The sequence below is a fragment of the Acomys russatus genome, chromosome 7 (genome assembly GCF_903995435.1).
Source record: "Acomys russatus chromosome 7, mAcoRus1.1, whole genome shotgun sequence".
In the NCBI taxonomy this organism is placed as follows: Eukaryota; Metazoa; Chordata; class Mammalia; order Rodentia; family Muridae; genus Acomys; species Acomys russatus.
Window position 1 is genome coordinate 30422953 of NC_067143.1, and position 16985 is coordinate 30439937.

Below are 16985 nucleotides of genomic sequence, written 5' to 3' on the forward strand. Positions count from 1 at the left end.
AACTAGGGTAAGATGAAAACTCAAAGTAGTTTTAATTTGCATTTCCCTAATGGAACAGTTTAAAATACTTATTGCCCACTTGTGTTTCTTCACTTGAAAACGATCTGTTAAACTTCAAACCCCTACCCAGATCTAGCCAATGAACAGGACATTCTCCACAGTTGAGTGGAGAGTGGGGTATGACTTTCACACGTACTCTGGTGCCTCACATTTGACCACGTCCCCTGGATGGGGAGACCTGGTGGCACTCAGAGGAAGGACAGCAGGCTACCAAGAAGAGACTTGATACCCTATGAGCATATACAGGGGGAGGAAGTCCCCCTCAGTCACAGTCATAGGGGAGGGGATTAAGGGGGAAATGGGAGGGAGGGAGGAATAGGAGGATACAAGGGATGGGATAACCATTGAGATGTAATAAGAATAAATTAATAAAATAAAATTTTTTAAAAAAAGAAAGAAAACGGTCTGTTGTGTTAACTACCTCTTTATTGGTTGATTGATTGATCGCTATTGACCTCTGTCTGGAGAGCAGCTGGCTAAAATTTCCCTCCATTTTTCTAGGGTATCTCTTCACTCTGCTGATGGTTTCCTTTGCCACGCAGAAGTGTAAAAGCTACATTCCTAAGTAAATTTTTCAGATGAATGACACTCAACCCTCTGATAGTTAATCTTCATTGCCAACTTGACTAAATTTAGAATTACCATGGGAACACACCTCTGGGTGTGTCTATGAGGGTGTATTGAGAAAGAATTAGCTGAGAAAAGAAAACCAGACCTGAATGTGGAGACCACCACACCATGAACTCAATAAAAAAAAAGGGGGGGGGGAAGTGAGCTGAACACCAGCCTCATGCCTCTCAGCTTCCTGACTGTGGGTATAATGGGACCAACTGCCTGATGCTCCTACAGTACAAATTCCTAGATATGGTGGGCTATACCTTCAAGTAGCAAAGCAAAACAAACCATTTCTTATATTGCTTTTAGAAAGTGTTTTGTCATAGGAATAAAAAACTAACACCCCCAGAGGTCATAACATTAGGTATTTTGCCAAAGATTCCACACACTAACCTTGTTCCATTCCATGTACAATAGGATTTCTTTTTTAAAAACAATTTATTTATTTATTATGTATACAGTATCTGCCTGCATGTATGCCTGCCTGCCTGTCAGAAGAGGGCACCAGATCTCATTCTGGATGGTTGTGAGCCACCATGTGGATGCTGGGAATTGAACTCGGGACCTCTGGAAGAGCAGACAGTGCTCTTAACCTCTGAGCCTTCTCTCCAGGTCAGAATAGGATTTCTTGAGAATTTCCCCATTGGCTTGGCTTCCTGGAACACCAGCAAGCAATGCTTTGCTCTACAAAGATTTGTACTATGAGTTTCTGCATGGTTTTAAAGAAGGTCTCAGTTTTTAACTTTCTTACATTCATTCATTCATTCATTCATTCATTGAAAGGACATCCATGCCAATGACACACATGTAGAGGTCAGATGACAACTTTCGAGAATCAGTCTTGTCCTTCCCTCATGTGGGTTCAGGGGTCAAACTTGTGTTGTCAGGCTTAACAGCAAGTACCTTTACCTACTGAGCTATCTCACCTGCAAGTCCATCGACTGTAACATGTACACCACTCTGTATGGACACTGTTAGTGGGGAAGGTATGGTAGCCAGCGATATCCAAGCCTTCTCTGAGCTTTCTGTTAATTTTGCTGTGAAGCCAAAACTGTTTTTAAAAGGAACACTCATTACTTTGTATGCTAACCCAAAAACTAATCTAAGAAGTAATATTTCTTTAAATTTTTGTGTAAACATGTATGTAAAGAAACATGCATACCCCAACATGCATGTAGAGGTCAAAGTCCAACTTGTAGGAGTTGGTTCTCTCCTTCCTTCCTCTCTGTGAGTGTCCCAGAGATCAAACTCACGTCATCAGGTTTGAAGGAAAGCACTTTGACTTGCTGAGCCAACTCACTGTCCTGTAATATTTACTGTAGTGAGGGAAATTTTTATTTAAATCTTCTGCACCTTCCAATTTTATTAGTATGTGTATGCATTCCTGCTGGGTGGAGCAGAGGCATAAAGTACATTGAGATTTACCTGTTCTTCCCGCCATAAAAGAAGAGGAAAACTCAGAGTGACTCAGTGGGCTCCTTCCAGCCTCCTGCTGCCAGGTCAGGAGCTGTTGGGTGAGTGATGTACTTCTGCTCTCTGGCACGAACTGAATTTGTTCTGCAGTGAAAATCTGCAGCAAAGGGACTGTGACTCTTCCTGACTGGTGTCTTCCTTGGGTTGCTCTCCTAGTCCCTCCCCCCGCCCCCGGCCACTATAACCCAAAGCTTAATGATAAATGTGTCTTGGTGATATTGTCATGCATAATTCAACACTTATTGACTTGCAAGGGACCAGTATTCTCCAAGTGTTTGCAACAAAGCCATTAATCTTTTGTGCTTTTTCTGTTCGGGTGTGAGGACAGTTCAGACCCAAGTTCCAATCAGAAGCACGAGAGAGGACGAAGGCTACTAGCAGCAGCTGTAGAATCTCCTCAGGAAACAGCCAAGCTCACAGCAGGACCTCATTTCAAATACACTAGGCACCACACCCTCTCAGACAAGGGTGAGAACACCAAGATGGGTATCAAGCCAGGAAGTATGTTTCCATGGCGATCTCATCGTCCCCGTGCCTGCCTTTCTTCTTTCAGCCAGGATGCTGTGTCCATTCAATCTCTGCAGGCTTTGCCCATCTGCAATGCAGCTGGGGCCTCAGCTGCTTCAAGAGCTGCTAGTAAGCCTAGAAAAGTAACCCAAATGCCAGACAACAATGTTTACAGTAATTATCATGTGATTTTTTTTGCCATCATTTTTTTTTTTTAATTCAGACACAAAAAAAAATATTCAGGATCATGAAAGTCCTTGTCCCATTGGTTGTAGCAATGAAAGACTGGAAACCATTTTAATGTTCAACAAGAGAGGAGTTTTGGAGTAGACAGTGAGTGATGCACAGCTGCACGAGATGAGATGCTCTAAAGTGTTAAATCACTTTCTGGAAGATGATTTAATGGTGAGGGGAAAGCACATGGGAAAACACAGCCTCCAAACTGAGTGTGCAGAATAACTCCAATATGGGGGTGTAGATGAGAGCGATATGCTTCAAGCAGCTGATTTTACACCATTCCTCCAAAGTCCAAAGCAGACGGTTTCCATGTGGCCTCTCTACTGCCCTTCCAGGGATCAGATGGGCTTGCAAATGTTCAAAATGCTTGAAGGGGAGTACTGGCCACACAAAGTCACCCAAATGGACTAGCAGTGTCTCGGAGAACAGATGGCCAACGAGGGAATAGGTCCGTGTGCCAAAGGCTCACTGGCTGATCTCTCTGGCTATTTCTGCAGCATGGAAGGCAGGGAACTGCAGCTTTGTCCTGTGGCACTGGAAATTCAAACACACACAGAAAGCCTGGGGTCACTGGGTGGATCCTGACCCCAGTTCCCTCCTTGTAGCTGGCAGATGATGCGAACTGGAGGTGAGGCCTGGGCAGCAGCTTTGCACTGTCTCCCTTGCTGGTCACTGCCATCTCTATGCACAGGCTCTGTGTCCAGTTACACCCTAGATGAAAGGTTTTTTTATTGGAGGCTGGTGAGATGCCTCACCAGTTAGCATCTTGCAGAGGACCTGGCTTCAAGGCTCCACCTCCACATGATTGCTCACAACCATCTGTAACTCTAGGTGCAGGAGATCTGATGCCCTTTTCTGCCTTCCACGTGCACCAGACACATAACTGATGCACACAAAGCACTCATATACATAGAATAAATACATCTAAAAACAATTTTGTTTCAAAGATTTTATAAAGAATATCACTACTATGTAGGCCTGGTAGGCCTGGAACGCTATATAGACCAGGCTGACCTCCAACTCACAGAGATCTGCCTGCCTCTACATCCATGTGCTGGAACTAAAGCACGTGCTACCAGGCCTGGCTTGTTTTTATCCTTTTTAATTATGTGTTTGTGTGTGTGTGTGTCCCTATGTGGTTTTGTGCACATGGAATGCTGATACCCATGGAACCCAGAAGAGTATGTCCGATGCCCTATAGCTGGAGTTACAAGCAGTTGTAAGTCACCTGAGGTGGGTGCTGGAGACTGAATTTAGGTCCTCTGAACGCAATATATACTCTTTTTTTGGGTGTTTTGTTTTGTTTTGTTCTGTTTTGTTTTGTTGAGTCAGGGTCCCTTTATGTAGTCCTGGCTCTCCTGGAACACACACACATACACACAGACACACACACAGACACACACACAGATACATACCAGGTAGACCAGGCTGGGCTTGAACTTAGAGCTACTCCTGCCTCTCCTCCAAAGAGCTGGGATTAAATTAAGTGTGTGCCACCTTGCCTGACAACATGTACTTTTAACCACTGATCCAACTCTCAAATCCTGTCTGGAGCTTCTTCATCTTCTCTTGTAGGAGGAATTTTCTGATCTTTCCCTTTCTTCTTCTTTCAAGGTGGCTCAGCACATAAAGGAGCCTGCTGCCAAGGCTAAAGACCTGAGTTCAGGACCCGCAAGAAAGAAGAGAACTAACTCCAAATTTGTCTTCTGACCTCCATGTTGTTCCTTGACATACATGCAAACACACACACACACACATTCACAAACACACACAATAAATAAATACATAAAATGTAAATAACAAAATAGTATGGTAACACATACCCTTTTACTCTCAAGCATTTGGGATGTATAGGCAGGCAGATCTCTGTGAGTTCAAGGCCAGCTTAGACTACATGTCAAGTTCCAGGACAACCAAATCTACCTGTTGAGACCTTGTCTCAAAACAATAAATAAATTAGTGAAACAGGAAAATAAAGTCTATGTTGAATAAAATATAACACCTGAAAACATTAGAATTATATGCAAATACCTGAATTTGCTTATGTCGAGCACAATCATAGTGCAATCTCACTGTACTCATAGTATCGGGAAGGGAACAGTAGTAATTAAGGTTTATGGCTGAGGGTGTAGGTCAAGGGCTAGAGCATTTGCTTAGCATGACAAGGCCCTGAGTTCAAGCCCCAGCATGGCCCCACACACACACACACACACACACACACACACACACACACAGACACACACACACAGACACACACACACAGACACACACACACACAGAGACACACACACAGACACACACACACAGACACACACACACAGACACACACACAGATACACATACACACACAGACATACCAAAACATAAAATCTACAATGCAAAAACGAACTATGGAAGAATGACTTCCTTATCAATGAAGCCCTCCAGTTACTCAAGGGGTTCGTTTGAGTCTATTAATGTTGCCACGCTGGTCACCAGCTGTGAGTCAGGGATCATTAGCCTGATCTAAAGAATAAGCACACCGGACAGAACACATTCTGGGTGATGGCTGTTCTCTGGGAGCTTGGGCCTACGGGAACTCCTACAAACTGGCCTGGCTAGAGTGGACTGATTAGATAACACAAAGCACGTGTAACTAACTAATATCAGATCCCAGAACTTCAGGGATAGAGAACACTGAGCAGAGGGGACCTGAGCCATACCTTCACGAGCAGCTGCAAGTACTGGGGGTCCAGCTCAGGGAGCTACCTGTCAAAATGAGAGCCAAACTCACTTCTAATGTCCATCCTGATGAAGTCATGGAACTTCTTTTTTTTTTAGAGAAGGAAAAAGAAACAGAGAAAGTGAGTAATTTGAATACATAAAGTGGGGGCACACACCTAGATACTCAGCATGCAAGCAGGAGTAACACACAGGACAATTAGGGTATACTAATGACATATACTTTTTCCAATTTGAAGTTTTAAACTTACAATAATATGTGCGCATTATGACAAATGTTGAAAGGGCTGGTGAGATAGTTCAGTGAGTAGAGGTGCTTGCTGCCAAGCCTGATGGCCTAAGTTCAGTTCCTGGGACCATACTGTAGAAGGAGAGAACTGACCCCCCACACACACATTGTCCTGTGACCTCCATATGTGCACAGTGTCACTTATATGCATGCATACACACACTGAATTAATTAATTAGTTAATACATTAATTTTGCTTGTACTTATAAAAGAATATATTTTATTAATTCTTTCATGGATTAATACAAAGTATTTGGCCATTTTAACCTTACTCCTCTCCCGTATGTGATTTAAATTATTTTAGATGCTGAACTGTACAAAGAAAAAAATCAATACTCCATTTCCTCAATCTACCTACAAAAGGTAACTGCTATCAATCATTGTCAACATTTTAAAAGATCTGTTTCTAGCTACCTTCAGACACATATATAAATAATTCTTATATAAAATTGTACGTCTTTTATTTAACAGTATGCTGAGTCTTTTTTTTTTTTTTTTTTTTTTATGTCAGCATGCACAGATTGCCTTCTTTGTCTTAACGTCTGAGTAGTATTTATGCAGCCCTTTACAGTCACAGTCCCCTTTGAAGTAGCATACAAGAAAATAAAAATGAGCGCAGTGGGGAAATCCAGACAATGTATCAAAGCTGTAGGGAGATGTAGATAGTCATTTCAAACACGCAAAATTAGAACCATCCTTCAAAACACACAGGGACAAAGTCCAAATGGATCAAGATTTAAGCTTAAATGTGAGAGTGTGCAAAACAAAAGCTGAGCAAATGCATCTAGCAGGGGAGTGTGGGAATGCCTCTCTTCACTGTGACACAGAATTCCAAAGCTGCAACACCAGCATGGGTGACTTTGAACACATAACTGTCTTACCATCCAAAGAGGAAAAGGAAAAAGAAAGAAGGAAAGAGAGCCCAGAGGATAAAAAAAACAAAAACAGAAAGATATATGAAATCAACAAGCTGCTCCAGAAAGCCTGCACTGGTCTTAGACCTGCCACTTATTTTGTTGAACCATCATAGGTGAATACAAATTTCTTTATGCTATTGTAAATGAAATATTGCCTTATCACGCTGGTAAGGTGTGCAGTGTTCATCTCCCAGTGTGAGTCCGAATCCTTGATGTCAGGTATTGCTTCTTCTCTTTTCAGCTGTGCCCAACTCAGAATAAAATTAGATTAGAAAACATTTCTCACATTTAGTACATTTTGCAGGAGTTAATTCTCTCCTATCATATGAGTCCTAGGGGTCAAACTCAGTTCATTAGGACAAGTCATTAGTCAAGCTGCGTTACCCTCTGAGTCATTGTGCCTGCCCTTTCTTATGGTGTTTTGTTTTGGTTTTTATTTTTGTTTTAAGAGAGCTTAATGCTTGCTCAACACTAGTATAGACTACTGGTTCTAGGCAAAACAGGAAAAGTTCATACTAATAATTGTACTGCATGTAAATATATTTTTGTTTTGATCCCAAGTGTGGAATGCGAAACAGATTTGTGTGAGAGTATGCAGTGTTTTTCCTCTGGAAACAGACTTGTGAGAGAACAGGTGACGTTTGTCCACTAGAAGAGGAACTATTTCTTGTGGAGGCATGGTCTTTGCCAACTGATGAATATCCTAGTGTGTACTCTGAAAGGAGATATATGAACCATTCCAGCAAATACTTCCAGGTTCTGGTTCCTACTCTGGGTTCTGGCTTCTGCTCTGGTTTCCTACAGCAGCAGTTGCAGTCACCTTTGCTGAATTGCTAGTTTTCTATTTAACCAGTCTGCTGGAATCCTGCCGACTACACCAGTGGAATTGTTCCAAGGAACTGAGTCTAAAACGGTCTACTTCTCCTGTTCCCATTAACTTCTTTTCTCTCCTAAGTAGGTGGGTTGGAAGGGAGGTATAAGCATTAAAGACCCTCAAATAAAGTAGGTTTGGAAAAGTTTAAAGCCTACAAATAATAAAATGTTTCTTAAAAAGAAAGTGTCACTGTGACTAAGAGTACTATCATTTTATCAGTGATGAGGACGTTTGCTAGGGAATTAAAGGCAGAGAACTGGCGTTTCACAAAGGTGAGAGAGGAGGGAGTGGGAGACGCAAGCTGTGGCGTACAAACTTGAAGCTGTGTAGTGTGAAAACCTTAGATACGGAAAGCGCAGTATGAGGGTTAGAGAGACTAGCAATTCTATATTGAGTACAGAAAATGTGTTAAGGGAGTAGATCCTAGGTGCTTTTACCACACACACAAAAACATAACTGTTTTAGTTTGAATACGAAACACCCCATCCCAATGCTTATATGTGAAATGCTTGGTCCCCGGCTGGTAAGTCTATATGAGGAGGTACTGGAAACTATCAGAGGAGGAAGTAGATATCTAGAGGTACGATGTTGGGTGTATCTGGTCCCCCCCTCCTCCCCCTCTCCTACTGCTCTTCTTCTTCCCCTTCTTTCTCCTCCTTCTCTAATTTTCCTGCTCATCCTCCCTTTCTCTGCCTTCCCCACCCACCGTGAAATGAGAAGTTCTTCTGCCACATGCCCCTATCACTATGATGCTCTGCAAGACACATGGAGCCAAGCCAGTGGGCTGGACCCTCAGAAACTGCTACCGAACTACGTCTTTCCACCTCTTAGTTTGACACCAGATGCTTGATCCCAATGGCAAGAAAGAAAAGTAACCAATACCATAGGTATGTGAGAGAACAAACAGGCAAAACTGCTTATCTGTAGAACGCATTTCAATATGTGTACTGAAACACTGTGTTTCGTGCATTAAATTTACAAAATAAGGCAATAAATAAAATTATTGTAAAATGAAATCCACAGGCAAAAACGTGAACATTTAGAAAAATACTTCTAACCACATGTATTATGTTTACAAGTGATGAAATAATGCCTAAACTCATAAGGATAAAGCCGGCATTGATAGAAATGTCTAACCTGCTGTGGTGCTGCATTCCTTTGACACCTTTCCCTGGTGAGACTGCCTCTGTTGGAGCCTGATATGTTGGAGCCATGTAGGTCAGAGGTCCCCCCCCCCCCCCGTCTGTGCCATCTCTTCTCTCCTCTTATATTTGCTTTCATCCCCTATATTTTTGCTAAATGGGGAAATCCCAGCCTATAACGCAGGTCAGTGGGAATGGCAGTGGAAGTGGGAAGTCCAATAGAAAAGGAAGCAGCCTTCCACTGATTCCACCCTTCCCCAGCATGCCGACACCTAGAGGAACCATTTCTGCCCAGGAGCCAGCTCTGAATAAACATTTTCTCACTGTCTGCTTGGCAATGACTCTGGAAAGCATTGTTCTGGGGCTGGAGGGAGATGGCTCAGACAATAAAGTGCTCGCCTTGCCTTGCAAGCATGAGACTCTAAGTCAGACCCCCAGAATCCGTGTTACAAAAAAAAAAAATCCAGAAAAAAAAAAAAAGAGTAAACCCATGAGTGATAGCAAGTGTTTATACTCCAGTGCTCGGGAGGCGGAGGCAGGCGGATCCCTGGGTCTGGCTAGCCAGCCAGCCTAGCCTACTTGGCAAGCTTCAGGCCAATGGCTCTCAAAAACAAGAAAAATGCTACCTGAAGAATGACACCCAAGGTTGTGTTCTGACTTTAATGTGCACACTTACCCACGCACATAGGTGCACACACACATGTGGTAAGCACACACAAAAGTACCATTCCACATCCTATTGTACTATTTGAATACAATGTCAATTATTTAAAAATATGCAATACAAGGCACTGTTTTCTTCTTGTTCTTTAACTGATGAAAACAAACATCAGCTACTGGTAATCAAATACCCAGAGATCAAACTCTTGACCCCACAGTTCATCTTACTAAAGAAATCCTAATAGCTTGTCCTGAGCACCCACCATACAGATACTTTGTTCCTAATGTGAATCTAGAGCCCTGGTTTATAGTATTCAAGAAACATTATTTTAAAAAGACAATTACTTCATTTCATCCTTTATTTCTTTTTTGTAGAACATTTTTTTATTTTTTAAATTACTATAATAAAATCTTTTAAATTTTTGTTGGAATAGACGTTGAACGTAGGACCTTGCACATGCTACAGAAATGATCTGCCACTAAACCCTAACTGTAACCCTTACATGCTTATTATTAATTAGCATATAATAATTACACTTATTTATGGAGTGTCTCCCTTATTTCAAAGACAAGAGAGCACCTTCCCAAACAATAGATTGTGTTGTTCTAATGGCCTGTGTATCCACTGACACACTAGAAGGATGTGTGCGGGGGGTTGCAAGCTGCTCTTATTTACAGTTTTCAACATTTCCATCAATGCTCAATCAAGGTTTACAGGCATCTCATTAAGTGCTCATTTTTGTTTGTGAAAAAGCATTTTGTGGTTTGATATTCAAGAGCCACCTGGGCTTGTGTCACATGGCTCTTTCCTGCTATAAATCAGCCTGCACTCCATCAATATTTTCCCAATAACACTCTTTACATGAGCATCGTGGCTCACAATGCACTATTGACTGAATCGTTTAAGCCTTTCTTCTTTCAACATGTGACTTCAATAATCAACAGCAGAAGTCACAGGGCTTCTGTTTTCACATATACACAGCAGTGACACTCACCCCTCCCTGTAGTGGGCAAGAGGGATGGCCTCCAAAGATACTTGGCCCTAGTCCCTAAACCATGTAAATGTTATTTTGTACAAAAACAAAATAGGGCATTAAATAAAGGATTTTTTAGGTTAAGAGGGCTGGACTACCATCATATGTATGTTGTGTTACAAGCAACAGGAGTCAGAGAGATAGGGGAAACGTGATGGAGATCCAAGTGATGCAGCCACAAGAAAGGCAAGTGGTGTTTGCAATGATGCAAAAAACGTCAGTGATCTTACATCGCAGAGTAGCCACCAGAAACAGGAAGAAGTGAGGAAAAGATCTCCCGTGAAACTCCAGAGAGAAAGTGGCCTTGACAATGCTATGATCTCTGTTTGAGGAGATGATTTTGTATGTCCAGACTTTGGAACACTGTGTGATCACTTTTTTAAGCAGCCAGGAAAGTAACACAGCCACACAATGGTTTCACCCAAATGTACAGTGAAACATCTTCCAAGAAGGTCAGCACCAGCTGCCACTCCTTCACACTGTGTTACTGATTAGAGTGGTATTAGAGGGCATCATCTCCGCAGCTGTAATCCTGTCATTAGCTCCTTCTGTCCCTTGAGGGGTGTGATGCTTGTGTCAACTCAAAGGGTGACTTTTTAACATTCTTCAGCAGGACAATTGCACTTCCTTTAATTTTAGGAATGGTCCTGTGCATCTTGTCTCCTTAATTTTGATCTCTTTGCTCACTTTTTCCTTTGCTCTGTGGTCCTGAGGATGAAACTCAAGGCCTCATGCATCCCAAGAAAGTGTTGCACATTAAGATACATTCCCAAGCTGGGCGGTGTTGGCGCACACCTTTAATCCCAGCACGTGGGAGGCAGAGGTAGGTGGATCGCTGTGAGTTCAAGGCCAGCCTGGTCTACAAAGCAAGTCCAGGACAGTCAAGGCTACACAGAGAAACCCTGTCTCGGAAAAAAAAAGAGATACACTCCCAACGTATCACTTGGGTGTTTGTTTACTTCATTGTGTCTGTTTGAAATGGTGTCAAATTCTGTAACCCTAATTGACCTGGAAATCACTAGGTAGATCAGGCTGGCCTTGAACTTGCAGGAATCCTACTGCCTCTACTTCCTGCTTAGGCAGCTACATTTTTCTGGTGGTGGGAGTTGGGGTGGAGTTACAGGATGTCCCCGAAGCCTCCTATGTCCCTTTTCTCAACTATGCATATGTAATGATTTATATCACTGCAAAAGCAGCTTCCTTGCTCTTCACACTCTGCAGGAGCACAGATCATGGGCTTCCACACGGTTCCCATGAACATGATCCCTGACCCACACAATTTTTAAACTTAAAAATAATTTTAAGGGGCTGGAGAGATAGCTCAGAGGTTAAGGGCACTGACTGCTCTTCCAGAGGTCCTGAGTTCAATTCCCAGCAACCACATGGTGGCTCACAACCATCCATAATGTGATCTGATGCCCTCTTCTGGCCTGTAGGTGTACATGCAGGCAGAGCACTGTATACATAATAAACAAATAAATCTTTAAAAAATAATAATAATTTTTAAATTAAAATAAAACTTCCCCTTATATTCAAAGCTTTTCATCAAAAAAACTTTCATTTTAAAATGTTTCAAGAAGAAAACTTGATTAGCTTATAAGAGATCATTGCATAAGTATATAACTAAAACCTTCAGGGCTAACAGAAGTTAGCTCTTGTGTAAGTGCACTGGCCATTCATCTGAAGGACCTAGATTTGATGCTCAGCACATATATTGTGGCTCACAGCCATCTGTGACTCCAGTTCCAGAAGATCTGAAGTACTCTTCTGACCTCTGACGACACCAAGCACTAATGGGGTGCACAGAGGTACATGCAGGCAAAACACCCATACACACAAAATAATAAAAGGATTTTAACTTTTAAAAAAATAAATACAATTACTGGACATGGTGAAGCACACCTTTAATCCCAACACTTGGGAGGCAGAGGCAGGAGGATCTCTGTCAGATCAAGACCAGCCTGGTCTATGTAGTGAGTTCCAGGACAACCAGAGCTAAATAGTGAGGTTCCATCTCAAAAAAACAAAAACACAAATAAAAAGTAAATAACTACAATTTTAGACAAAAACCTCAGTAGTTTTAGTCACTGTTGAAGGAGGGTCTTGTACACTATGTTTTCTGATGCTGCTTTCAGTGCCCTGAGATGTGGCTACTGCCCTGCCACAGGCATTGTTATGAATGTTGAGTCATCTCCTGTACCTATGTGGTGTAAAGAATGCTCCCCAAGTTAACCTAATTTGATAATAAATATGCTGAAGCCTATGACTGGGCTGAAGAGAGGTAGGTGGAATTTAGATTCCCAGGCTTGGGCTTGAGACACCACAAGGACAGGAAGTGAAGCAGAAAAGATAGCAGGAAAAGAGGAAGTCAGGGAGAAAGGCGTCATCATGGGACAAGGTGGACAATGAGCATGTGGCCAGGAGAACAGACTGATAGAACAGAAGCCACCCAGAAGTCATCAGATTGACAAGTGGTTGGCAAATATGTAGGTACTAGGATGAGAATAGCTCAGAATATGCCCAGCATAGTGCTTACAGTTTAATAATAAATCATAGTCTCTGTGCGTCAATTATTTTGGAAGCTAGTGGGTTAAAGAAAACTGTTGCTTTATTAATTAGTATTTTACAGTCACTATGAAAAAAATCTTAGTAGGTCATCCATCAAGCTGAGGTCAAATGGGTCAACAGTTTGTTTAAATCTACTTTTAAGCTTTTCATTGCCCTGTCTCCTTTGGAAAGTCATTTTTCTGAGCCATTTGTGCAAAATCAATAAGCTATCAAACTCCATTGTCCTGAGTTAGGGAAGTTTACATTCTAATTTTGCCTGGAACCTATTCACTATTCATGTTTGCAGATTGTCATTAATTGCAATGATAACTGATTTTTTTTTTTCATCAAAATCCACTAGGGATAGTACAAACGCATGTGACAGTAGCCTAACGAAGTTGAATTTTTCTCACTCACTGTGACACAGTGGTTCCATTTAGATATGAAGCATAAAGAAATGTTCATGTGCTCTGGTGGCCTAGAGGACATTAATAAGAATATTCATGCAGCATGACTACTAAAAGCAAGCCAGCCTGACTGCCCATCAACACTGGAGCTGATTGGCTACTTAGAATGTGGCCATCAGCTCATTCTATTTTGTGAATATGTTCAACAGTGAAAGTAAGCCCAACCTAGGTATGTCTACACCCATGAATCTCAAAAGTATGCTGATCAAGAGGAGCTAGTCACAAGAGCTGGAGAGATGGCTCTGAGGTTATGAGCACTTATTGTTCTTACAGAGACCTGGATTCAGTTCCACGTACCCACAGGAAGACTCGTAACTGTTTGTAACTCAAGTTCCAGGAGATCCAATGCCTTTGTCTAATCTCCTCAGGCACCATGAATGCATATATGTATGCATTTAAGTATTATTTCACTTATATAAAATTTTTAAAAATAAGTGAAAATAAAGAACACATTTTTTTCTAATTTTACTACCTGCATTTATTGAATATGTGTGCCCTCGCTTGTTTTCTATTGCTGTGCTAAATACCATGACCAAGACGCAGCTGGGGAGAAAAGGGTTTATTTAACTTTATATTTTATGGTCTTATTGTCAAGAGAAGGCAGGACAGGAACTCAAGGCAGAAACCTGGAGGCAGGAACCAAAGCAGAAGCCACGGAGGAGTGTGGCTTACTGGCTGGCTTTCCTGACTTGCTTCGATACTTTTTTTTTTTTATTATTAAATACATATGTATAAAACAAACTACATGCAGCAGGGAGAACCATGTGACATTCATGAGTTCTATAAATGTTACATTCATAGTGGTTTGGTTATTTGTATTTGTCCAGCTTGAAGTAAATGTCTTTCCTGTCTTGTTGGGTCTAAATTTCTAAGTGAAATTCAATATCCTATCTCAACTCTAATAACATCTTTATTTTGATCTAAAAAGATTTTATCTCCTAACCAACTAAACTTGATTGTAAAACTATACTATCTGGCCTTCAATGTCCCACAGAGACTTGAGAATTGGATACTTTTTATATAGCCCAGGCCAACCTGCCTAGGGATGGTACACACACACACACACACACACACAGCAAGCTGAGATAGGCCTTCCCACATCAATTAGCAACTGAAACTACACACGGAGACACACCCATAGACAGTGTAATGGAGAGTTCTCTCTTCCCAGGTGACACTAATTTGAGTCAAGATGGTAAAGAATAACCAGTGCTCGTGCTCCCGTGTGTGTGTGTGTGTGTGTGTGTGTGTGTGTGTGTGTGTCCATTTCTCTCTATGTGTGAGTCTGGATCTGTGGTTTGGCATCCACGTACAGATGGTTAGGGGAACTGGTCCTCTCCTTCCACTATGTGAGTCCCAGTGATCACCAAGATCGCCAACTTTGGGAAAAAGTACCTTAAGTCTCAGATGCATCTCAAGAACACATCTCTTAGTAACACATGTACAGCTGATAGAATTTTGTAATAAAAAGAGGGAATTCAGAATACTGAAAGCAGAAGCATAGCTATGGAGGTAAGCAAGGAAAGAAGTCACCACTGGGGAAGGGCACATGGGTGATGGCAAACACTACCAATCGTCTGGTTCTGAGCCCAGGTGTTAGAGCTACAATTATTTGTTTGTGTATTAATTTTAGGTAGGTAGGCTTAAGGTTCTGTATTATCTGACTATACCATATGCACACCAGCATATAATATTCTTTGAAACACCAGCCCACTTCTGTGAATTTTGTCAACAAAACAGGCAAATTATGTGAAAACATTATCTTAAGCAAAAGGTGCAAGTAGCAGATTTTGCCTAGAATATGCTCACCAACAAAGTCCTTTTGGCATAGGTTCAATATTCAGAATGTAAAAATTGCAGGTCAAATGTTCTGAGGTGTAAATAATCAAGTTTTATCAGCATTTTTCTATAAAATTAAAATCGGTTACTTGATATAATAAAGATCAGTAGCCTGGGCACAGTTGCACTTACCTTTGAACCCAAGAAAGAGGCAAGAGGATCTCTGTGAGTGTGAGGTCAGCCTGGTCTACACAGAGAGTTCCAGGAGAGCCAGAGCTCGATGGAGAGACCCTGCCTCAAATTAAAAATAACAAAACAAAACAAAAAAACAGCGGTTCCCATGAAGCACTTGTTTAATGTGTGGCATTTTCATAGAACCTGAGATCACCAGTAATCTGACAACACTTAACTGAGCCAACGCTGATGCGAAGGGACGGGCACTTTGGCGTCAAACACAAGTGCGTTTAAATCCCAGCTCTATCCCTCTGCAGCTGTGTTGTCCTGTAAACATTCGCTTCATTTAAATATTTCTCAGTTTCCTAATCTGCAAAATAGGAATAATTATAGTACTTCCACCACAGAGTTATGATGAGGAGCAAATAAGGCGTGTATGAAAAGCCCTTCACAGAAGTACAAAGCACTCAATAAGCCGTGTCATTTACCACAGCTGGGATGCTTATTGGCTCTGCCTGATCCACACAATGCTCAGTTCATTTTCCCTAACTACACCCAGCCACCTTTGGAGCAAGGTTCCTCTCCTGTCAATGAGGTGATTCTTGAGGGCACTGTGCCAATCACAGAGTCTTCTCAGTCAGGCCAGAATGATTGGCCGGCAGGGGCATGAGCAAAACAACTAAAATACTTTCTCTAGGTGTTTCTAGCATCCATAGGAAGGTTCTCTTTACTTACTTTTCAAATTTTTATGTGTACAGATATTTTGTATGCATGTATGTCTGTGTATAACATCTATGCCTGGTACACAAGGAGGCCAGAAGAGAGCATTGAATCCCTGGAACTGGAGTCATAGACAGTTACGAGCCATCATGGGGGTGCTTGGAATCTAACCCTAGTCCTCTGGAAGAACAGCCAGGGCTCTTAACCACCTGGAGCTATCTCTCCAGCTCCAGGACATTCCCTTTACATTACAGAATGGACAATCAGAGCTGCCAGTCAGCATAATCCCAGCCTTATAATAAACGCCAACCTGGGAGAAGGGGACCAAAACTCAAAGAAAGACAAACCTGGCACTACCGGCCATCAGCACAGCTCCCTCTGAGCATGCCCACTCCCCTTTGTGCTTATCAGCTGGAGCTGGGCTGCAGTGTTCTAGCCAGCTGCTCCATCAATGTGCAGTACCTGGCATACTTGATAAATAACTGTAGCTTAGGGGCTCAGCATTTTTTATAGCAATGTCTTATCACTCACCTCCTCCTAGGTTTTATGATGATGGCAAGTGATTTTAACAAAAAGATATCACTCTTCCCTGAAGGGTTTTTGGAAAATGATAGCCTTTTTTTTTTTTTTTTTTTTTTTTTTTTTTTTTTTTTTTTTTTTTACCCCCTCTCTCCTCTTGATACGAAGAACACTAGGGCTTGGGTGTCTACTGTTCTTCAATTGTGTGAGAACAAACCACTATTCATTGGTAATGTCTTAAAATCGAAAA